Source organism: Onychomys torridus, chromosome 14 (assembly GCF_903995425.1).
Source record: "Onychomys torridus chromosome 14, mOncTor1.1, whole genome shotgun sequence".
NCBI classification, from domain to species: Eukaryota; Metazoa; Chordata; class Mammalia; order Rodentia; family Cricetidae; genus Onychomys; species Onychomys torridus.
The window spans coordinates 37,187,371-37,213,376 of record NC_050456.1 but is presented as its reverse complement, the minus strand read 5'-3'; the positions used below and the strand labels follow the sequence as shown (position 1 = coordinate 37,213,376).

Genomic DNA, 26,006 nt, shown 5'->3' with positions numbered 1-26,006 from the left:
AGGGAAGCTTCCATGATGCCCAATTGTGCTATCATAGGAGTCAGCTGTCAGAAACAGTGCATTTTTTTTTATAGGAATTTCCCATTTTTTTTTAAAAGAGGACTTACCCTAAATACCAGCTGTGACCTCATATTTCATCTTTCCTGATTTCTATTTTCATTTGTTTGAGAGATGGATAATTGACTTGTGCTGGAGGATGCTGTGAATGTGTTGCTCTGATTGATAGATAAATAAAATGCTGATTGGCCAATAGCCAGGCAGGAAGTATAGTGTAGGTGGGACAAGGAGAGAGGAGAATTCTGGGAGGTAGAAGCCTGAGTCAGGAGATACTGCCAGCCACTGCCACCATGAAAAGTAAGATGAATGGTACCAGTAAGCCACAAACCATGTGGCAACTTATAGATTAATAGAAATGGGTTCATTTAAGATATAAGAACTAGATAACAAGAAGTGTGAGCCTTTAGGTCAAACAGTTTAAATAATATAAGCGTCTGTGTTTTTATTTGGGTCTGAGTGGCTGCAGGTCTGAGTGGGACTGGAGAAAACTCCAACTACAGACTTGGCTTGAAGGTGCCTCTTTTGGCTAAACTTTTTGAAGTGTTAAAAGTATCAAGTTGGGTGCTCTAAGAGAAACATTTTCTGTCCTCTGTTGTTCAACATGATCTGGATCAAGGGAAGTTCCTCCATGTTAACATGTGGCTTGGGATCACTCTTGTCCTTACCGTAGCAGCTAGCAGGGCAGAGAAAAACTGGCATTAGGACCATAAAAATCCCTCTTCAGCATATGAAGCAGGAGAGCCACACGCCACTTCTGCTCACATCTGCTTGCTGGGAGGACAGTTATTCCAACTGTCTGCACTGCAAGGGAGTAAACAAAATTCAGTCCCTGGGCTGGAGAGATGGCTCATTGGTAAAGGGTGTTCACTGTTCTTGCAGAGGACCCAAGTTTAGCTCCCAATACCCATACTAGGTAGCTCATAAATGTCTGTAACTCCAGTTTCAGACTCCTCTCCTTACCTTTCCTGCATGGATATACCCCCCCACATACACATGCACATGAACACACATAATTAAAAATAAATTCCTCAAAAATACATCCCTATGTAGCTCAGTTAGTATTCTATCACCAGAGAAGAAAAGGAACAGGTATTGGTGGATGCCTAACAGTTTATGCAACAGATGCTTATGTATTATTTTATATATGAAAGAATTAGAACATACAAACTCCTTCAGAGGTAAATTTAGTGTCCTCTCATAGTAACTGATTTTTAACCTTTACATGTTTTATTTGTATTGAAATGTGATTTTATTTGTATGTCAATAAAGTTGCCTTGAGGTCAGAGCAAGCCAGAGCAGAAGCCGAGCAGTAGTGGGGCACGCCTTTAATCCCAGCACTTGGGAGGAGAGCTAGGCGGATCTCTGTGTGTTCAAGGACACAGCCAGCATGGCAGACACACGCCTTTAATCTCAATACCAACCATAGAAGACCTGGAGGTCTGTACAAACAGGCAGTGACAAGGAGGTCATGTGGCTGGGTTTTTAACCAATGAGGAAACAGAACAGAAAGTCTTTAAATAGACAGGACACACAGAAGTAGGTCTCTGGCGGAGAGGAAGAACAGCAGAAGCAGTGAAGGGTAAGGTTTTCCACTCTTGCTCTGTCCTCGTGGTTTTTAACTCTGCAATCGGTTCTGTGTTTCTTATTTAACAAGCTTGTTACATCTACAATTCATTACTGTGGGCTGGTTTGTGAGCTCCACTTAGACTTCTAGTGGTCTATAATATTTTAGTATTTTAAGCCATCCTAAATCCTTTCAGGAAATAGCTGAAATACAAATAATAAGTTGAATAACAAAATGCAGTATGATACTTACTCAGAGAGCAGCTAGTGTAAGAAGACTAAAAATTTAACTGTGCTTGATAAATTTAAATTGAAAAGCTGTAAGAAGTGTGTGTAGAATTTCTTTGGAGAGCATCATGGGACTTCCTCAATCCGTGGATCAGCCTAAATGGTGGTGGCAAGCAGTTCAGGCAGTACAGTGACATGGAATGGTGTGACTCTGCATCTAAAAGGCAAAGCTACCTAGTCTGGTGATCAGATGGCTAAACACCCTAACACTCGTGCTGGAACTCTCGTCCAATAACTGATAGAAGTGGATGCAGAGATTCTCAGCCAGGTCCCAGGTGGAGCTCCAGGTGTCCAACTGTTAAGAAAGAGGAGGGACTGTAAGAGCGTGAATTGTTGAGACCAAGATTGGAAAAAGCACAGGGACAAATAGCCAAACAAATGGAAACACATGAATTATGAACCAAAGGCTGTGGAGCCCCCAGCTGGATCAGGCCCTCTGGACAAGTGAGACAATTGAATAGCTTGAACTGTTTGGGAGGCACCCAGGCAGTGGGACCCAGACCTGTCCTTAGTGCATGAGCTGGCTGTTTGGAACCTGGGGCTTATGCAGGGACACTTTGCTCAGCCTGGAAGGAGGGGACTTGACCTGCCTGGACTGAATCTACTAAGTTGAGCTGAATCCCTAGGGGAGTCTTTGCCCTGGAGGAGATGGGAATGGGGGTTGGCTCGGTGTAGGGAGGCATGGGCGGGGGTGATAGGGAGGAGGACAGGGGAATCCATGGCTGATATGTAAAATTAAATTAAATTATAAAATAAAAAAAACCATCAAAACAACTTGAGGGATCCAAGATGGCAGACAACACACAGGTTCAGTTGGCTAAACTCTTCAGGGAATAAACTGGGAAAAGCTGGGTATCAGAAGAGGTTGGTGGTGGCTCCAAGTCTCTAGTTTAATAGCAAATTTATGTATATAATTATATATGTATATAATGTATATATATATAAACTTACATGTATTGTGCATAATTTTAGTTATATTTAAAGTGATTTGATTCCTTGAGGCTTTATCAAACAATCTTGGTGTTATTTGTTCCTCTTTCCTTCTGTGTTGACCATCTCCCTCTCTAGTTGGATTTTTCTTCCCTGTTTTTCCATGTCCTGCTTCGTATCACTGTATCCTGCTCTTCCCTTAATCTCCACGGTCCATTTATACTTTCCTGTTTTCTGCAGTTACTGTAGGTTGTAGACTCACATCTGAATATTTAGAGCTCAGATGAGAGAGAAAACATGCTTTGTCTTTCTGGGCCTGGGTTACCTCACTCAAAATCATCTCATTTAGTACCATTGGTTTACTAGCAAATTTCATAATTTCAGTTTACTTTATACATGAATAGTATTTCATTTTGTGTCTGTGCCACATTTTCATTATCCATCAGTCAGTTGAAGGATGTTTATGTTGTTTCCATCTCCTGGTTATTACAAATAGGATGGCATTGATGAGAAAGTATCTGTTGATATAGAGTAGGAGATAGAGTACTTTGGACATATGTCAAGGAGCAGTGTAGCTGGGTCATCTGGTAGATATAATTTTAGAGTTGTTTTAGGAATCTCCACACTGATTTCTATAGAGGCTGCAGCAGTTTGCAATCCAACCAAGAGTGAAATAGGGGTCTCCTTTTCCCAAAACCTCACCAGCATTGGTTGTCAATTGTTTTGTTGAGGCCAGCTATTCGGGCCAGATAAGATGAAACCCCAAAAGTTATTTTAGTTTGCATTACCCTAATTGCTAAGGATGATGAGCATTTTTGAGGTATTTCTTAGCCATTTTTATTTCTTAGATTGAGAACTCTCTCTTTGCATACTGATCACATTTTTCACATTGGGTCATTTGTTTTCTTGACTGTTTGTTCAGGTAACCTATCTGCTGGAAAAAGCAGAGTGTTGACATTAACTACTATTGATAGGTATTGCTTAATATGTGTCTTTAATTCCATTAGTATATTTTTTTATGATATTTGGTACATTTATATTAGTACTAATTAGTATTGTAATATCTGCTTGATCAATTGACACCTTTATTAGAAAGAAGTGGCCTTCTTTGACTGTTCTGAAGAGTTTTAGTTAGAAGTCTATTGTGTCAGACATTAGGATGGCAATGCCTGCTTGCTTTCTGATCCCCATTTGCTTGGAATATTTTTTTCCATTCTTTCTATATGTGGTGCTAATCTTTGAAACTAAGATAAGTTTCTTATAGAGAACAGATATATGAATTTGTTTCTTAGTCCATTCAGCTAGCTTATGTTTTTTGACTCAGAGTTGAGTTGAGGCTATTAATATTTAGAGTCATTTTTTAAGGTATGTCATGCATGGCAGTGATTTTGTTGGTTGTTGCTAATTTATGTTCTTAGTTGTGCTTTGTACCTTGTTAAATTACAGCTTCATTTGTTTTCTTTCTAGAGTCTCTAGGTTGTGCTTTTTTTCTCTCTTCAATTTAAAGTATTGCTTCCAGTATTACGTTTAGGGTTTGTTGTTGGATGTGAATTTTTTTGAGGCTGTTTGTACTACAGAAAGCTTTTTTCCCTCCTTCAACTATGACAGATAGTTTTGCTGGGTATAGCAGTCTAGGTTTGCAGTTGTGGTCTTTTAGAACTTGGAATGCATTTTTCTAGGCTCTTTTGGCTTTCAGAGTTTCCATTGAGAAATCAGCTGTTATTGTGAAGTTTTCTTTTATATATAACTTGTGTCTTTTTTTTTCTTCTCTTGACATTTTCAAATTCTTTTCTTTGCTTCTGTATATCTGGTGTTTTAGCTATGATATGCCATGGGCTGTTTCTTATATAGTTTGGGTACTGTGTGATTCTTTTATTGATATGAGTGTATCTTTTCTTAGTCTGGGGAAGTTTTCTTGTATGATCTTGTTAAAGATCTGGTGTATGCCATTGACCTGGGATTCTTCTCTCTCATATTTTGCCTATCATTTGAAGATTTGGTCTTTTGATGGTGTCCCACATTTCCTGCGCTTAATTTACAATTTCACATTCCTTGCTTATTTCATCTAGATCCTCTCCTTATCTTTGAGTTCTAGTGGTCTACCTTCTGCTTGATTCATTCTACTCAAAAGGCTTCCCCTAGAGTTTTCTTCGTGGATGCTGAGTTTTCCTATTCCATCTTCATTTCAGCTGTGTTCACGTCAATGCTTTTTTTCTCTTTATTGAGTTCAAATCCAGCATTGTCTGCATTATTTCTTTCAGGTTTGTATTTATATTTTCTTGAGCATCACACAAACATCTATTGTTATCCTCTTGGAGTTCAATGAAGTGTTTGTGTCTTCTTTAAATTCCTTGAATTATTTGGTGAAAATTATGGGCTGTTCTTTTTAAAGTCTATGCACTAGGGTCTCTCTAGGTAGTTCTCACTAGAGGAAACTTCTGTAGGATTAGTGGGTTTGATGGGAGACATACTGTCTTGGCCATTCCTGTCATTAATGTTTTTGCCATTTAACTTGGGCATGTGGACTGCTTTCTTTGGTTGTGTCTCTGATGAGATAATCTAGCCCTCCTTATTTCTGTAATTGGGCCAGTGTAGAAGCTGTGTGGCCCAAGTTAGGTCAGATAAAGCTGGCAGATGAACTGTTTAACTGGGACAGGCAAAAATGGTTCCTGAACCATGGGCCTGCAAATGCAGAGATGACAGTGGGTGGAGGGAAGGATGGGAGAGGGAAACAGCATCTCATCAGTTAAACGTGGGTCTAGAACAAAGCAGGTCCAAAGGCCACTGATCTAGAACTAGGCTCATGAGTGTGTAGATGGCTACAGGCAGGGGTATGGAAGAATAGAGAGGAGATGGGAGGATCTGATGGGTGGGAGAGTGGGGGATGGGAACCAGAAGTATCTCACCTAGCATGGGTGGCTCACAAATAAGGAGAGCTAGTCCGGGTGGCCTGGAACTAGGCTTGGCAGAAGGAAAAGCAAAGGGAAGAAGTGATCTACCTAGAAAATTTATCAAGAGTGTCTCACAACTGGGCGGGGTTGCATTGTGTAGGTTTAAAACTGGGCTTGTCTATTAAAGTTTTCACAGAACTAATAGTTGTAGCTGGAGATTCCTCCAGTCCCTCCTGGGCCTGCAGCTGCTCAGATTCAAGTGAACACACAGAGACTTATATTACTTATAAACTGTATGGCTGTGGTAGGCTTCTTGCTATCTAGTTCTTATATCTTAAATTAACCCTTTTCTATTAATCTATAAGTTGCCAAGTGGCTTGTGGCTTACCAGTCAGCCTTCCATTTCCCAGCATTCTCCTCTATGCTTGTCCTGCCTATACTATACTTCCTGCCTGGCTACTGGCCAATCAGAGCAACACATTCACAACGTACAGAAAGACATCCCCAGCAAATTGTCAAGAAATTGGGGAAAAACTTTCAAATTCATTGAAAAAGCACTTGAGTTAAGAGTTGGGTAGATGCTTCTGTGATCTATAACTCCATGTGCAAACCCAGGCTCAAACATTGTTTATCTGTGTCCACATGGGGCAGAAAGAAAGAAGCAACAAACCCACAGTGGGACCTCAGAGGATCTCTGCCTTTGCGTCTTTGCTGACTCGCTTTGTGCTGGTCGTTCTTTATATTTGGTGACATCAAACTGACTTTTACCTCTGTTAACTGTATAAAGCATCATTTCATTTGGTGATCTAATATTTGAGAAACATTTTTGTTATTTAATTTTAGTTTAATGTCAACTTTTCTCTCTCTTCTCTCTGATTTAATTACTGTATAAAAGCAATAAAGACAAAATGATCTAGTTCATGTACATTTAATTTATAGATATCTAAAATATTAAAAATTTCAATTTGGTTTTACAAGTCAAGTAACATTGTTTCCAGGAATACAGATTGCTGCCATATTAAACTGTATTTAAATAGATAAAATTTCTGTAATGGGTATAATTTTAAATTTTGATCTTTTGATTTTTTTCAATGACGAGGTAATATGTTGTCTTAAGTTTTAATTCTACATCATTAGCTAACGTCACAATACTGGATTGGGATAATTAATACTTTTAAGACAATTTCTAGGTAAGAAAAGTGATTCCACAAGGAAAGTTATTACACCATTTTTATTTCTACTTGTTCTTTATTTAACAAAGTTACCATGGACATGAAGTCACAGGACTTAATCAATGTCTTCATTATTGTTACTTTAAACTTTATATAAGTAGCATCAAATGTATGGCTGTAGAGAAAAAAGCCAGGCAGCCCTTGGCTTCTTGCTTTGGTCTCCTATGTAAGGAAACAAATTTTGCTTTGGTTTTTACTTTTCATTATTGTTATGTGTTAACACATGAAGTAATGGCCTTCGTTATGGCATTGTTCCATGCATTTTCTTCTTCTCTCTTCTTCCCCACTGTTCTCTCTCACTCTCTCCCTCACTCTTTTTGGTCAGTTATCTTCCCTTTCATGGCTACCCCTTCTACCTTCATGTCTCATGTATTCTGTTATCCTCTTATTGCCAGCCCCTTTGGATCTGTTCTTCTCTTTCCATGTTTCTTTTTGCAGCTTTATGACTTACACATATCAACACCCACTCACCCACCCCCACAAAATATGAGCTATAATAAAACAACTAAACAAGTGAAGTACAGACATTTAAATAAAAATAAATAAAAACAAAAATAAGAAGATGAAATAAAAGACATCACAACACCCGTCACTGACTCTCCCTAGTTGAAGTGATCGCAGCTCTGCCCCCATACTCCCTTGTGGGAGGCTCTGCAGCTGGGAAGAAGGCTGCTAGTGGAAGCCATTCAAGCAAGTTCAATACTTATGTTCTCTCTGCTAAGAGCAGTTTCTACCCAGCACCCACTTTCTTCAGGAACTCCCCAGCCTGAAATCCTTGTCCCCTACCTGTGTGTTATGCGGTACTCTAACATTCCACACAGTACTTGCTGTGCCTGATGTGCAGAAGAAGTCAGGCAGGTCTCCTGGGTTGTGTTCCTGTTTGCTGCTGGGCCACAGGTCTTCTTTCCCAGGTTGGATCTCAGCTGGTCCTTCCCCAAACCCTACATCCAGCTTGGGATGTCTGTCAGTATTTGCCTGACAACAGTCTCACCTGTTAATGGGACTATGCCAGAATCCACACGTTTTGCATGTTCTGTGTTTTACCTCACTGGGGCAGAGCTTTGAGCACATATCACTGTGATCCCTCCAAACTGCTTTTAGGGAATCTCGGCTTCAGTTTCCTTTGCTGCCCAGCATCCCAGTCTTTCCAGCCAGAACTGCTGCAGCTGATTCTTCACCCAGAATGTATCCAACGCCTAGTAGCATCTCAGCATCCCAGTCTTTCTTTGGCTGACAGTTCTTACTGAACCCGTGTCTGGAAGGGGACAGGACCACACTGGCAGCTACATCTGGCTCGTTCTGTGAGCGGTGTGGTGAGGCCACAGTTGTTCCTAGCGGGAAGCGTTTTGAACCTAGGGACATAAAGCAATTAACAAATATAATTAATGGTGATAGTATTGACAGACATAACAGTCGTATACAGTCATATTTCCTGCCCTGGTAAATGAATGCACATTGATTGGGATTAAGGTACTTTGATAATGGGCTGCTTATTGAACGTTCCCTAGATGTGAAGGAGCACATAATAACCAACGTGAAATTCTGTTGGCAAAGCGATTCAAACAGGGCTTAAGAAATTTTTTCTTTCTCTCTGCTAACATGAAAGTAGTTACACTCCAGCAATTAAGAGCAATTCAAAGGCCCTTGTAGTGACCGGCAAACACATAGCCGTTATCTGACTGGCAGGACTGTGATTTTAAACTGGCTATTTCCTCCGGGTAATATGAGTTTTAGCAAAATGCTTCATAAGTATTGTGCAAGGCCAACCTTCACCAAGCACCCAGTGGCGTCCACAGGAACCTTAGCTGAGATGGAGGGTTGAATCTTCCTTCCATGTATCATCCCTGGTGCATATCCCCTCAGGTCACGCATCTCTTGGCTCTTCTTTGCAGGTTAGTCTTGCTTCAGTCCCACAGAACACAGAACGTCAGGCAGTGGGTGTCTTTGCTCTGGCTGATTGAGGGTTCACTCCCAGAAAGCAAGAGTAAGGCAAGGCAGAGCGAGAACATCTGGCAGAAAGATTGTTGTGAAGCTGGTTTGTCCCTCAAAGATCCCTGTTCACAGCCTGTCAAGTTTCATTATCAGAGCCGATAGAGGATGTTCTTGGAGGCCCGGCTGAGTTTGTTTCCGGGCAGGCAAATCGGTTCCCATCTGCCTTGGTTGCCCCTGGCACGGCATTGCTGCCTTCTCTGGAGAATTGCCGGAGTCTCGGCAGTGCAAAGTCAAGTCCCCAGACACAAGGGAAACCCGCAACAGTGGCTGCCTGGCAGGGGTTTCAAAAGACCATCCCTTCGCTCTTTCATGCTGCAGAGAATCCCATGGGGTCTGGCCCAAGCTAGTCTCTGACTGAGGTAAATCTTGCTTGTTCCTTTTTCCATCCTCACCTGCTTGCCTCAGGCTTTATTTTTTCCCCCTTGGGAGTACTTCAATAAATCACTTGAAAATGGATTTCTGTCTCACATTCTGATTTCTGACTTCAAAGAAGAATAATTTATCCACTGCTTCCTGTCTTACTTGTTCCTGAATAAATATCTAAAGGGGACAGAGGAAAGGGATTTTAGTCAGGCACGAGGTGACATGCCAGCAATGTGAGTGTGAAGTTAGTAGGAGCTTATTTGGGGTTGGATTAATGTGCCCACAACAACTAGAACCAGGGCCAGATGAAGCCGTGATGGCTTAGAAGACATGGAAGAGAAATTTGTTGCCATCCACCTCTTGGACCTCTCCCACGTACTCAGTCCCTGCTTCCTACCAGAATGTGCAATCGCCAATGTTGAGATGGCATAATGACTCTACTTCTTCCCCAGTGGGTTTGCACAAGTGAATGAAAACTCTTCAAACTGGAATGGAGGGAAGAACAGTAGAACAAACTGTAGTTACACCTTCTACTATTGGCTCAGAGGCCCTTTAAAGTGGATGCTCATCTTGTCTGCCGTGTGTTCCTAACTACTGTCATGCTTTACAAGAATTTCACATCATGTATTGCTCATCTAGGAGAATAACTGAGACTTCATTTCCATGGAATCTGACTCCTGGCTGCCTTGCCTTTACAGCAGTAGTTTTTTTTTTTTTTTTGTGACTATTTATGATAATCCCTTTGAGTAGGAACATGAGTCATGCTACAAACCAGAGTTCCAGATGCTCTGTGTCCTGCCCTGCTATTTTAGGAGTACTAGGTAATGTTGGTAATTAGAATTCATTATCTTTGACTGTACAGACACTCCCTTGTTTATTCTCTGCCTTGAGGAACCAAAGTGACAATATGCTTAAAAACTCCTTTAAATACATCATTCCTCTTTCCTCTTTTGGGGGACCAGGCCCAGAAATATGTCAAAGATGGAAGTTTCAGGAAAACTGAGCACACACCATGTAATAAGGTCACTAGGAAGGATGGTTTATGTGGCTAATTTTAACCATCTCTTAGGTTAAAGATATACATTCTAGCCTTTGGAAATATAGTTGTACATAGCCATTGTGTCTTTAATTACAGCTGTTCAACATGTAAAAAATGATGTCTGAGGTCTACATTTATTTAATAGGCCACCTACCATTCTGTAGAGTCTGTGGAAGGCCATTGTCCTCTGCTGTCTTCTGCCTCTGTTATCACCCTAGTCTTATAATAAGTCCCTTTCTCAATGATAATATGCTTGGCAAAGCATGAGGCCATGGGTGGAGCAATTTTTGGAGTTTACTAGGTTCTTCTAATTCTGGTGTCCTTATTTCATAGTTCAGAGATTGTGTATTCCCTCACAAAAAATGAGGAGCAGGGAAACAACCACATATTAGGTCCATAGGAGCCTTCGTGGTCCATATTACTATTTACCTATATTTGGTAAAAGTTGTATCTCCTTCCCCTCTGGAAGAGCAGCATGGGCATCTCACTTAATATGGCTAAGAAAGCACAAGAAGTCACAAGTATCTTCACTGAGCAGAAGTTTTGATAATTAAATAAAGCATCAAATTCTCTAAATTATTTGCTTCCTAGTTTTCTGTGTACTGCCCACTCCTGGCTTCTTTTCTTCTACATATTGCCTAGAAGCCTGTTATCTGCTTGCTTACTAATAACACTCTTAGAATCAGTGTCAGCTTCCATACCCCGGAATGGATATGCTTTGCTTTCTTCATTTTTGTGTCTCAGATGCTGAGAGAGGTTGGTTGAAATTGGAATAGAAGAGTTCTAATACCAAACTAACAGTGTCTAGATTCCAACCTCAGCAACCCGCAATAAGTATTTTTATTCCTTACATCACCCTTTCCAAACATTTACCTCTTTCTCCAGAACCACTTAGCTACTATCAACCCTGTTCTCTGCATAGACACTTTCATTTTTCCATAGAGGGAAAAGATGTCAAGACAGGTATACCTTTGACACTCTTCTCTAGGCCAATTATTTATATCTCTCCTATCATCTATTTTCCTTCTAGCCAGAGGAGGTGTCCTTATACACCTATAGTTCTAGCATTCCAGAGGCAGATGGGGGAAACTTGTTTCAAAACCAAACAATTATGAGATTAAAAAAGACTCAATACTTGCCTAGTATGTGCAAAGCCCAGGTTCAATTCTGAGAACTGAAAAAAAGCAAAAATAATACTTATTCATTTTTTTCAAAATACACATCTTATAACAGAATAAAAGTATATGAAGGAGTAGGGAAATGCTCAAGAGTTTTACCACTGAGATGGAAGGAACACAGATAATGAATTACACAGGAGATTCCATTTTGCCTATAAAATCATGTGATCATTTTCTTAAATGTATATATATATTCCCTATGATTTTTGAAACACTTAACAATTACAGATATATCCTGAACTTACCTAAAACTAGTCTCAACTCTTGCTCCTCCTTGTCAGGGTTTCTAAAAGTCTTAGCAAATCAGCAGCCCTGTTAGAGAAAGGGAAGATTTTTAAATAGAGTTATAGAATAAGTCCTGGACTGTGACTTCACCCAATTCTGGACCTGCACTTCTAATCTTTCAGCAGGTTCAACACAGAGCCACATCAAACATGTTGAGGATTCCAATATGATATCATTCAATCACCAGTGATTCTTTGGCTAGCTACTATCCATCTCCAGTCCCATGACCACCTCAGAGCTACCTCTAATCCTATCTCCCACAGCCAGCTTGGGCTGTAATTTAACATAAAACATCCAGACATTTTCACCATACACCCTGCTGAGGACTTAATGTGTTTTCAGCATTCAGCTTTCCAAAATATAATACTTTTTGTAAGAAAAAGAAACTCTATTGAAAAAAAAAAAACAAAAGCCAAATTTTAATGTAATTGAGATTAGACATCTTGAAGTATTGTATATTTGTCCCCCAAATCATTAAGGCCCAAAGTCCCCTTTCACCCTTAAGAAAATAGACTCACAATTCTTCAGGATAGCCCCTAGCTCTTCTTTGGTATTAAAGTTCATCTAAAATTTATAATGTCTTCTCTTAAAAATTAAAACCACTTATCTTGAACACCCCTCCATGTACTATAAAGGGAACTCACATTCAATCTTTAAGACACCATTCACTTCACTCCTCTTAACAAAAAGAATTGCGATGGTATAAATGAATTAATTCAGCATTTAGGGGAAGAGAGACCTGAAAAATCATAATTGTTTAGTAGGCTCATGTATGATTTCAAAAGAAAGCTTTCCTATTTGCCTGGATATGGGGAGTGCCTCTCTACATCAGTTTGCTGGGTCGTTCTTACCTATCACCCTTCTTAGAGTGTGATCCCATTTACAATCTTCCACAGTTTTAGCACTGAAGTCTCTGCTTATGAAGAGAGATTTTCTTATTCACGTGGTCCATGCCCAAGTGAATAAAGAATCAATATGGATTGTTTTATAATCCTAGATCAAAAATAGTACTTTCAAATTTGTTTTCGAGAATTGACGATTTTTGACCCATTTTTATCAGCTCATATTTCTACTAAAAGTACCTTCCCCTTCTTGGGTAACAGTGTATTAGTCTACCTGGCCCACCATGTGAGCTAACACAAGAAAGTTTGCCCATAGCATTTCCATATTACAATCTGTCTACAACTGGAGCATCCTATGTAAATGGGAATACTAACATCAGTGAGAACTCAGCAAACTCATGCACTGTCTATGCCAAGTCTTGCCAGTAGGCTAACAAGTGACTCATATGGCTATCTCTTCCCTCAAGATAGATACTGAGGTCACAGCTGTCATTATGCATTTATAGACATACACTTTTAAAAGTAAATAATGCATGCATAACACTGTCCCATGTGAGATTGATGTAGAATGATTGGAATGACTTGGTCCATTCTCTTTGAGACCTGAAAGAAACAATTCACTTTGGTGTTCTGGGAATTATAATTAGAAATTATAATTTCTAATTTCTAATATGAGTTTTCTCAGGGCAGAAATAACTCCACACATGTATACCTTTGCTTTACTATTACTTCACAGCTCCTCAAAAACAAAAATACCCATTGCCAGAGTTGATCATCTAGGAACAAATGGGCATGTGTAACATGTGGGCCATGTGGGTGAGCACATACTTGTGGGAGCCCACAAAAGCTTCCTAGTAAGATCTGAGCTTGCTTTACAGCAGGGCTGCATTAGGGGATGGCTTGACCATGTGCATGGTCACCAGGTGCCTGGGATGGTCTGAACTTGGCTATGCTGGGGTGAGGTCTTTTGCTCCACCCCGGGCATTCCTTTAAAAGCCCTTTTAAAAGAGACAGAAGGGGCTGGTGGGTTTTGATCCAGGCCCTTCCAAGTCTATCCTGTGTTTCTAACTGTCTCTGTCCTCTATACTTCTATCTACATATTTCTCATTTCTCCCTCCTCAAGAATACCCTGGGGTGGGGGAAGGGAGCGGGTCTCGCTCACATACTAATCAGAAATAGCATGTCCAGAGGGCCATAGACTTGTGGAAAACAGGATCCAGACAAAAATCTGGATGGATATGAGGCTTTCTCACAAAGATGATGGGATCCTTTACTGTAATAAAAATGAATCTTTAGAAAGGTCACTGATAGCAGAGAGAGCCAGGAAGAAAATATGTGGCCAAGAAACTGCAAAATGTGTTCCATGTCTGCCACATCTGACAAGGTGTCAAACTAATTTGGTAGTATGTTGTACTTGGGGAGAAAAAAGGAAATATTTCAAATGTTCAGAAGGATCATTATAACACTATTCCCTATTAAACAACTGTAAAATAATAACTCAATACCATTTAGTGTCTTTGATCCTTATAACCATTCTACAGGGTAGAGTTTATCTTCAGTTTTATAGTTGAGCCAACAAAATCATATGAATTACTAAGTTACTTCAGATAATATAGCTATTAAGCAACAAAATAGGGCCCGACCCATATCAACTGGTTCTATTATTGTTTGAATAAAAAATGTCTCACAGAGGCTCCTGTGTTTGACTATTTGCTCTCCAATTGGTACTAATATTTGGAGGAGGTGATAAAACCTTCAGGACTGTCCAACTTTTTGATATTGTGACATGTCCTTGTCATCTACCAATGGGTTGGGCCACATGCATAGCTATCCTGGGATGCATGTAAACTATAGGTCACAGATTAGCATGCTTGCAAGTATTAAAGCTGGAGCTTGTCCGGAGGAAATAGGTCACAGCAGGATAGGCTTTAAGGTTGATAGCCTGATGCAGCTTCTAGTCTTCTTGGCTTTCCGATTCACACCAATGTGAGCAAGTTCCCATTACCACAGCAGAGCCACACCTACTACTATGATTTCTCCATGCCCTATATCCCTCAAACCATGAACTAAAACAAATCTTTTCTCCATTAAGTTGCTTATTATACTTTGTCATAGTGACAAGAATAACTAAGACAGGCTTCAGCACCCTCAACCCTTCGGTTCTACCACAACTTGCTCTGAGAGTTGACTGCTGAATCTTCCAAAACACCATTAAGTAACAATCTCTTGGAAAATACTCTAGTAAAGTTAATATAGAAATTCCCCAATCGTCTTACTGTACTAGTTTTTCCCATATTAAAAACCAAAACACTTTTCAGAAAAAAAAAAAAAAAACAGAATGTGGTTATCTTAGTACCCACCCACACCACATGGTAATTTTCAAAGCTAATGCAACTTCACAGAAAAAAATAAGAACATTAAATTATGCTAAAAGTATTTTTGGCTCTTACTAAATGATGCATATAGAAAGGCTAGTTAAAAATAGTCACAAGGTTTGGGGTGTGGAAGGAAAATACCTCATTGGCATCATCCTTGCTTCAGCTGCCTAATTAGTCATGCAAAACGCAACCTTTATGCAATGCATGAGTTAACATTGCTATCCCAACCTTCACTTTCCCATTATCTGACTTTTATGAGCTTAAATTTGCAGTCTTAAAGGTTGCACCTCTCCAGGATTTTTGAATTTAATTAAATACAGCAATAGAGAAAATTCACATTTTTCAAAACAAGTGTTCATCACCTTAAAACTAGCAACGAAAAGATGAGTCATCAATACTCCCAGAGAAAAGCTTTTAGCTTACGTGGCTGATGTACTATTACTTTTTTCTTGCAGCTGATATGAGAGCTGCCAAAATTATACAGAGGCAACTTCAAGAAAAGACAAGCCCTGGGCTTGTTTTCATATTTTCTTCATGTTGTTTGGTCAGAGTTCAAAGTCAAATCTAGATAGAATTTGTCAGGTAAGTGTGCAAGCACTGTAACTTTAAGTTTTACAATGATTAAAACTAGGCCCTCTTCATAAGTGAGATAGTTGTGTAACTTGGTCTGTTTAAGAGGACCCTGGCAGTGGGATCAGGACGTATCCCTGGTGCATGAGTTGGCTTCTTGGAGCCCATTACCTATGGTGGGACATCTTGCACAGGCTTGATATAGGGGGAGGGGCTTGGACCTGCCTCAACTGAATGTACCTGGATTTGCTGACTCCACATGGGAGGGCCTTACCTTTTTGGAGAAAGGTAGGAGTAGGTGGGTTTGGGGGTAAGGCTGGAGTGGAGATGTAGGAGAAGGGATGAGAGGGGGATCTGTGGTTAGTATGTAAAATAAATAAAAAAATTTTTAATAAGGAAAAAACAAAAAAATAGAAAAAATGTATCAAAATGATTTCTCCCTTCAAAAAATCCTAATAATGCAATATTGTCTATGCTTTATATTACATATCCTCAAGTCATATGAATTACCCCAGATACCAGTATCAAAACTCCATGACACAAAAAATTTCTTTTCCCTTAAAATTAGAAGAAAATGACCTATATTTAGAGTGTACTATTTGGAACACTAAAAATTACTTCTATCATAATGTCCTTCCATAGAAGCACTTAACAATAGGAGAAAAAGAAAAAAAAGGATCATGAAAATAAAATAAAGACTCAAATTTGAGATGTATGAGTGGGAAAGGGTAGGGAGCTGAGAAAGGGAATCGAGAGATGGAATGTGATTGAAGATGTTATGTGCATTTGTGAAAATGTCACAAGTAAGCTCATCACTTGTGCAATTCATATGCACTAATTCTAAAAAGCTGATGTCATAAGATTAAGTGCTTCCCCGGCATATCTTAGTGGAGCAGTGGTCTAGAACTTGATTGTAATGGACTGAAGAGAGCAGTCTTTAAAAGATATCATACGGAAGTTGTGGGCTGTCCATTAAAAAGCCTAGATATGGAAGCGGAAGGGGAGGCTCATGAAGGGGAACTGTGTTCATAAACTCAAGCTGTTGAACTCAGCTATGTGTACACCTTGAGGGAAGCAGCTAGCAGCAGCTAGGACTGACCAAATATAAAGACTGACAAAGCAGGTTCCATCCTCTGACTCAGTTTGTGACTATCTCTGTCAGTGAAGTGTGTTTCCTGAAGAAAATCATGAGTTCAATCTTGTTTTTCAATCCAGTAAGTCAATGTGCATCTCTTAAATAGTTAGTTGAGGCTATTTGTGTTTATTATTGAGAAGAATTCACTGATTCTTCTGGATTTGGTGGGGTTTTGTGGTTCATTGAATTAATGTTAGTTTTTATTTCCTCTCTTAATTGCTCTTTTTAAAATCTGTCTATCTATCTATCTATCTATCTATCTATCTATCTATCTATCTATCCATCTACCTACCTATGTGCCTACCTGTCTCTTGCTGTTTAATATTATACTTTTGCTTGCTGTTTACTCATTAATTGTGTGGGACAATTGGCTTAGTTAGGGTTTCTATTGCTGTGAAGAGACACCATGCAACTCTTATAAAGGAAAATATTTAATTGAGGTTTAGTCCATTATCATTATGGTGGGGAACATGGCGGCTGGGAATGTGGTGGTGTGCATGCAGACATGGTGCTGGAGAAGGAGCTGAGGTTCCTACATCTTGACCCTCAGGCAAGCATATTTGAGACCTCAAAGCCCACCTCCACAGTGACATACTTCCTCCAGTAAGACCACACCTACTCCAACAAAGACACACCTCCTAATAGTGCCACTCCCTTTAGGGACCATTTCCTTTCAAGCCACCACAATAATCTAAATTCCTTTCTAACTCTCATTTATTCTTATATTCTATTTATGAAATTATTAATTGACTGAGGGTGCCTTTTTGGGTGTATGTATAGTATTCATTTAATTATTTTTTACAGTGTTGATTTGCTGGCCCTGAATTTGCTTAGTTTGTGTTTGTTTTGAAATGTCCTCATTTCTCCATCAAATCTATTTATTTATTAATTTGTTTGTTTGTTTGTTTGTCTGTTTGTTTTTTGAGACAGGTTTTCTCTGTGTAGTTTTGGTGCCTGTCCTGGATCTCACTCTGTAGACTATGCTGGCCTTGACCTCACAGAGATCGGCCTGGCTCTGCCCTCCGAGTGCTGGGATTAAAGGCTGGTACCACCATTGCCTGGCTTCTCCATCAATGTTAAAAGACAATTTTGTTATATATCTATATCTTTCTATCACATATCTATCTATCTATCTATCTATCTATCTATCTATCTATCTATCTATCTATCTATCTTCATCACCATCATCATCTAACATCAAATTAACATCTATCAATCTATTTATTTATCTATCTTGTATCTATCTAATCTTGGCTGGATATTTATTTGCTTTCCAGGTTTAAATATATAGTTCTATATCTATTTTCTTGGATTTTATGGTTTCCAGTTAGATATCTGATATTGTTCTGATATGTCTGGTTTCATAGATAAGTTGGCATTTTTCCCTTTTAGCATTTATTTATTTATTTTGATTTGTACTTTTGGCATCTTGAGTATGATGTGTCATGGATATGTCTTCTCTGGTAAAGTTTATTTTGGTTTCTAAAACGCCTCTTGTGTTTGTTTCTCCATTTGTTTTTCTAGGTTTAGGAAATTTCTCATTATAATTCAGTGGAATAAATTGCTTGTGCCTTAGACTTTTTGTCAGCTTTTTCTTGTACCAGTGGATCATTTGCCCAGAGTTCTTGGAAGCTTTGGCCTTACTTATGTATTATTCTTTATGTGTGTCTGAGTGTGTGTTGTCCTGACCTTATTGTTCATGACTCATATTCTTTCTTCTGTTTGCTTTGGTGTGTTGATATTTCAAATACAATGTTTTCTAATGGATTTTAAAATTTGATTGATTATTAATTTCCAACATTTCTGTTTGGTTGTTTCTGAGAGTATCAACTTTTTTTTGCTGCATTTTCCTTTGTGTTTTTGAATATCTCATCCAAATTATTGACTGTTTCATCTACTTTGGTATCTCTTTTGTCCGGGTCCTGAATTGATTTCTTTACTTCATTTGTCTGCTAATTTGAATCCTCTGTATAGTCATTGATCTCGTTTTAAAGTAGGACTCTGAACGGTTTTTCTGGCCACAATTATCTCATTATCTTGGTTTCTAGTACTGAGGAAATATGAGCTAAGAATTATGAGAAATAATGGAAGACATATTATGATGGGTGCAGAAAAACAATGGAGAGTGATAAAAACCTGTTTAGACAAGATGTGAGCTAAAACATAACAAATAAATGAGTACAAAAGTCCAATAAAAATAAAAATGTAAACTGAGATAGAAGATCTATCATTAATCTGTATTTCTTCTAGGTTGGTTTTGTAGCAGGCTTTTCAGGGATAGCAGCCTTTTCTGTAAGTCAAGCAGTTAGATTTGAATGTCCTTCCTGCAGAGAGGAGTTTCATTTTGGGACTCTGTTTCCTGTAGGAATTCTCCAGGGTGAGACCTGCCTATGTGCCAGGCCCAGCTTTTTCTCTGGTGTGCTGGGAATCATATTTTCTGTATTGGCTTTTGTGGAACTGAGGGAGGGTCTGAGGGAGTATGGCAGGCATGTCCACACTTGTCTCTACCTTTGTCCTGGGTGATGTCTTCCTGGACTGATTTCAGATGCCTTTTCACTGATGTCTTGCCCTTGTGGCTTGAGAAGAGTTGCATCCACTTGTGACTCTCTGCCAGCCTTACTAAATGTCCCCTCTTTGCACTTGTCTAGACAGTGGTCAGGCAGATGTGTTCTATATCTTCTCTAGGCTAGTCGCTCTGGGAGTCTCTTGAAGCTAGGGGTCCCAGCTTCAGGCTCATGTGCAGTTGACACAGCCAGTGCTGCACTAGTGTTTCTCCACCTTCAACATATCCAGCTCTGGATACATCACATCTCTGCAGTTCACTCAGTCAGTCCAGCTTGTTCTTGTGCCTGTGTCCAGGAGGTAACAGCACCTTTCTGGCAGCTGTGGCTTCCCCTTAGCCAGGCAGAAGCAACTCAGGATGGCCGCTCCTGACTGTTTCTCTGTGAAGGATTTTGTAGAATTCTGCTGTTACCCTTTCTTTCCCCATTTCTTTCCACTGTCCTACTAATCTTTGTGTGTTTCTGATGTCCTTTAGCCTTTCATAGGGATAGAATTGATTCTTCTTCTCTCCAACTCTTTCCCTTTACCAGATCACACAAAGGCAGCTTTTAATTTACCATCAAATGCAGAAGTTCCTCCAGACTCATTTATTATTGTGAGACATTTCTAGCAAGTTATACATATTGAAAAAAACAAATTGCAGTTAAAATGAGACCCACTTCTCATGCTGTTTTAATTCTGTGGTCTTTGTGCTGAGTGACACAGAGCAGATAGGAGGAACCGGTGTGATCAATGATAAGTAACTTTTTGAGACTTATTTTTTCCTGTAAAGTTAAACAGAAATATAAGTTTAAAATGTTGGTTTATTTTTCTTTTCAGATGGAAAATACAGTGATGTATTTACTTGATGGGAAGAATTGAGTTGTTTTTTAATGATTAATTGTTGACAATTTTATTCATGTATATAATGTATTTTAATCATTTTTATATTCCTATTCCATATAATTTCATGTTTTGAAGGGTGGGGAGAAGGAGTTTTGGTGTATAGTTTATAGCATGGTCAGTGGTAGGAGCTTGAAGCAGCTAGTCATAGCCACAGTCAAGATCAGGGAAAGATGAGTACCTGAATGTCTTCCTACTGGGACTCAGCTAGCTTTCTCTTTTCCAACTCCCATCCCCTTCCTGAGGCATATCTTGAAAATAAAAATAAAATCTTCTTGTTGCTTCACCTTTGTAGGTAGAGTTTTCCTACCTGGCCCAGAGTCAGGACAAATCTCTCTCACCGGCCAGGCCCATAGACGCTCAGACCCAACCAAGTAAACACACAGAAACTTATATTGCTTACAAACTGTATGCCCATGGCAGGCTTCTTGTTATCTAGTTCTTCTGTCTTAAATTAACCCATTTCTATTAGTCTATACTTTGCCACGTGCTTCGTGGCTTACCTGTACCTTACATCTTCCTTGTCATGGCAGTGGCTGGCAGCGTCTCTCTGCCCCTGCCTTCCATCTCCCAGAATTCTCTTCTCTCTTGTCCCGCCTATACTTCCTGCCTGGCCACTGGCCAAACAGCATTTTATTTATACAGAGTGATATCCACAGCACTTCCCCTTTTCTTTTTTTTTTTTAAAAGGAAGATTTTAACTTTTACATAGTAAAATTATATATAACAAAACAATTATCAAGCAAGAATTATAGTTATAATATCTAGTCTATTTGTTTTGGCAAAATTAAACAAAATAGTCTATGTATCCTATATTTATGAGTCTAAGGTTTAATATCTAACTTATCTTTTATCATAACTAAGGAAAATTATAACTATCTAGTCTTCAACTACATCAAAGACCTCAGAAGGATATAATATTACCTGAGAACCAGGAGAAGGATGCAAGCAACTTTTGGGAGTCTTGTAGGGTAGACAGAGACAGCTGGCAGCCTGGACAGTCACCTTATGTTCCTTTGTAAAGTTGGGGCATTTGTCTTCAGCCCACAGGGCTAGAATCTCTTGGTCATTTTTTTTTTTTTTTTTTAGTGTCCTGTAGAATGTCTGGCAGCTTCTTCTGTGAAGCAGGAACCTGAAGGACCATTTTGTCAAGCAAAATTCAGTGGTCATCTTTCTATGGGTCCTGCATGTCCAGTTGATCAAGCAGTCCAGGTAAGAACAGTTTCTTGCCCAAATGGCTATTTTTGTCAAAGTGAAGATAAACTCCATATGAAGTGTCTTCAATGTACATCCTCTTCTCTGAAGTAAATTGCTGCTGCCAGGAGCAGACATGTCTCATTGTCCTGAAAGTCTAAATTTTAAAAATATTTTAAATGCCATATTCTGTAGACCTTTGAAGTGTTTAAAGATTACCTGTCTATCTGAAATATACCTATGTATATCTAGAAAGACTAATTGATCTTTATTTCTTAATTATCCATTACAATCTAAATGAGTTGTATAAACATAATACCTCAAACAAGAGTAGAAATATATATACAGTATAACAAAATTAACTTTAGGTTTGTATCAATAGACTAAAATCTATACTAATGTAAGACATTTTAAACAAGTTGTTGCTCTTTAAAAGTAAGTTCATTAATCTACCATTTCATCCTATTATATCTATATCATATGCCCTTTTTTTTTCTTTAGAAAGAGATCACATTTACAATCAACGTCATTTAAATAAAAATATTGGTTTTTCTCTGTTCCACATCAGAGGGCTCTTCTGATTTGGGACATAAGAATCTCTTAACCTGTTTTCTTTTCTTTTTTTCTTTTTTTCTTTTTTAAGCAATATGCCTGGGTTTAAAGAAGGAGTGAGCCAATTCCATCTCTAAAGCCAGCTTGATAATTTTGGGAATTTGGATGTAGTTTTTCTTACTACTTCCTGTTGGAGGGGGAACGCTGTATCTTATGGGGACATAAAGAAAATTTTAGGATTATGGAGTAGTCCATGAGGGTAAACCTCTGAGTCAGTTGCCTTGAAACCATTCTGGATGTTGGATCATTTGGGCCATGGTGTCATCAGAGACCTTTCAGGTGGTCTTGGATGATCTAATCTGATGTATCTTAATCTGGAACAAATCCATAGCCTCTGGCTTTTTGTGGAAACAAAAGCAGAGACTCTTTTCCAAAGCAACATATCCTTATATCCAAATTTTGAAGTCAAAGTATCTTTAAAATTTACATATTTGTTTAACTCAACAGCTTTTATGATCAAATCTTTTTCTGTAGTTAAAAATCCCAAAGACAACACAAACCAGATTTTCTGTGTAATATCCATCTTTGTAAGACTGAAATGCCACTGAAGCTGCTGGCTCTTGCCACCTCAGCTTCCCAAAGTGGCAGTGGTACAGTTTACTGCCAGCTCTGGGTCTGGAGCCATGTGTACCATCAACTATCAGAAGCAGTTCTATCAAAGCAGCACATAGCCCAGAAACCTTTTTTTTTTTTTTTTTAATTAGCAAAGGCTAAATCCATCATGCAGCAGAGTAAAGTGCTGCTTGTAGACTCCTCATTTCCACCACGTTGCAGGTCAGGTGCACACGCCAGGAACCCACCATAGTAGCTCAAACCGGCAGGCTGCCCCTAACTTGAGAGAGACAACTAGGAAGCTGTTTTTAGCTCCATTTTAGAATCCTTTTCCTCAGGTTTTAAGTGGAAACTCTTGCCCCACGTTGGGTGCCATTTGTTGGCCAAACAGCATTTTATTTATACAGAGTGATATCCACAGCACACCGTGGTGGTTATTTACTTTCATGCTTGAAAGTTTTTTAATTCTATGTAGTCCTACTTGCTACTTTTTTTTTTAACTTTGGAAGTATTTTTAAAAATATTGTATTAATTTCCTGAGAATTTTATACACTGTAATTTATATTTACTCTTAAGTCCTTCGAGATTCACCCCTAACCCCTATCTACCCAGACTAGTGAGGACAGTTCTAAGAGTTTCTTTGTCAGCCACCACATTTGCTGTGTAAGTTTTTAAATAACCATCACAGGCTAGTGGAGATTCCCTTATGATGTGTTTGATAAGCAGATTTTCATGAATGAACAATGAACATCGGTAAAGGCTCCTGCATCCACTGTGATGCCACTACTCCATGACAATCCCTAGATGCTGAGCTGCAGAGCAGTATCTTGGTGATGCTGAGCCATCTTTCAATCCAGGTTGAACTCTACTTACAATTTGCCACTAAGTCTGACTTGTTACTATGTGTTTTGTTTTTCTCCTCTAATTATAAGATTGGTCTGGAGTTTTTCTTTTCTTTGTATTTTCCTGCTCCAGTTTGGCTAGTGTCATAAAATGTTTTGCCTTAGGCTTCTATCTTGTTTTTCTGTTGTCAGAAGTATTTTATAAAACTTTTTTTAAGGCTTGGAAAATTTACTTATTAATTAATCTGTCTTGCTTTCTGTCTTCTGATGGTCCTTTCAGGTTCCTTAATATTACTTTGTATGTAAGTTTTTCTGATTTCACTTCAGTTAATTTTCTAAAAACAGATCTAGTCTCACACATTTTAAAATTTATTGGCATAGATTTTTATAGATGTGACAGTGATTTGAATCTAAACTGTACTTCCATGTTGCTTTTTGTTGTCTTCTTACTGTGTCTCCTTTCTCCCTTCCTTTCTTGCTTCCCACTATTCTTTACTTTAAATCAATTCTTGTGGGAATCTTTGCTCTCATAATTCTTTTTTGGTGTTTCATTATTCTTGGTTTGTTATTCTTTTATGGCTCCTTGGATTTAAAGCTTGTTTTAAAGATGCTAGATCTATTGACATGAACCAGTGGGTACCAGTGCTTGTTGTGCAGACACGACTGCCTGAACTCACATTAAAAATCAGGTGTGGCTGTGCACATGCCCGTAATCCCAGCACTCTTGGGGCTCCATTGAGGGGGGCAGATAATAAAGGATTTCTAGGGCCTGCTGCTGTCAGTTTAGCCCAAGTCTATCAAGAGAACCCCCTTCCTAAGGGAAAAAGATGATGAAAGACAGGAATCCTACCATCATCTTTGTCCTCTTCATGTGAACACAGACATATGCACACCTGTACACACATACACCACACTCACACACATATTTACAAACATGCATGTACTAATATGTGTATATATGCACATACACAAAATAAAATAAAATATTACAACTAGTAATAAAGTTTTCCTATAAATACATTTAAGATTTTAAAGTTTTTTAATGTATCTCTTAATTATACACATTAGCTAGACAGCAATTTTATTATATTCATCACTAAATGTTTAAGAACTTTTATTACCATTTTTTAGTCTAGCACATATTTAATGCCTTTTCAAATTTATAGACATCTTTTAAATATTTGATACCTAACTTAATTATATTTCAAATAGTAAGATATACAGGCTGATAATTATTTAAAATTTTATTGCATCTGCCTTTGTCATTTGTTATTACATAGTCAATTTTAATGGATATCCCATATTTTCCCTATATGAAAAACCTATAATTTACATTTGTTTACTGCCTGATTTTATGTCTATTGCATAAAACTTGTTAGTTTTGTGGTCATATTATCATCTCTAGATTTATATTTTTCTTCTTTCTTTTGATTGGTTGGTTTATGTATAATATTATTAATTATTATTTTAATTATATCATTTATAAAGCATAGTATACATACCTACAATGCATCATGTCATATCAGGGTAGTAGTGAGTATAGAAATATGAAGATTTCTATTTGCAATGTCTTTTCTCTGGTTTCTGACAGAGGCAAGTTGAGGATCTCTCAATAGCCAGTGGTGATGGCACACACTTCTCATCTCATCATCTTAGAACTTAAGCAGAGGTCTGGGGTTTCAGGGTCATCCTTGACTAAATAGCGAGTTCAGTACCAGCTTGGGCTCCATGAGATCCTGTCTCAAAAAGAATCTCCCAATAAATTTGTTCTTTCATAATATAACTCTTAATGCTTGGAAAATGATTCTGTTCTTATCAGTTTGTATGATCCCTAAACAGGTTAGATGAGCATCATAGGTGAGGAAGCTGTAGGTCTAATAATCATACTGGGGAAACAGGCTGGTAAAGCTTCAGCTGACCCACGTGTGACATGCAGTAGGGAGATCTGCTGAGACAAATAAATAGGATTATATTTATCAGTGTCTGATGACTAATATTCAGTGTACTGGTATTATATGAGAAATGTGTGGCAAAGCTGGGGAGAACTAGATAATAACTTAAAACTATGCCTGTGGTTTCAGCACAGGGTTTGGAATATTTTGGATAAACAGTGAAAACATTTCCAAGGAGTTTGAATAGTGAAAACTAGCTACATAAAGGAAGATTTGCAGTTGACTCCAGTTATAGGTTATGATACATGTATCAATAATTCTTTGTTTAGTGTTTATACCCATTTGAAGTCTAATTACATTCTATAACAAAATTAAGTAAAGTCAGCTAAAGTTCCTTTAAAATCACAGTGTGACTGAATGAATGGACACTTTCAATAAGAAGTGATCTGACAATTCCACTAAACTCAGATATTAAAAAAATGTTCATAACATTGAGAAAGTATATAATTAATCTGTGCAGTACCATGTTTTATTAATTTCTACTTTTGGGGGTGTAAGTGTTAGTTGCATGTTGTTGGTCAGTATCTGAAATGTAATTGCCAACATAAATTTACTTAAAGAAAAGCTCAGGATAACCAAGAAGACAAGTGTAGAAAAACTTAGAAGATTGTCTTGTCTATATTCACTGTGAAGAATTCCATAAAAGTGTTTAAATCTCTCTTTTCAG

General features: G+C 38.4%; 1 pseudogene; it reads right to left on the bottom strand.

Moving 5' to 3' along the window:
- Positions 1–8,074: 8,074 nt before the first annotated feature.
- The window catches only part of LOC118595251, a 91,786-nt pseudogene continuing 73,854 nt past the window's right edge, over positions 8,075–26,006 (bottom strand).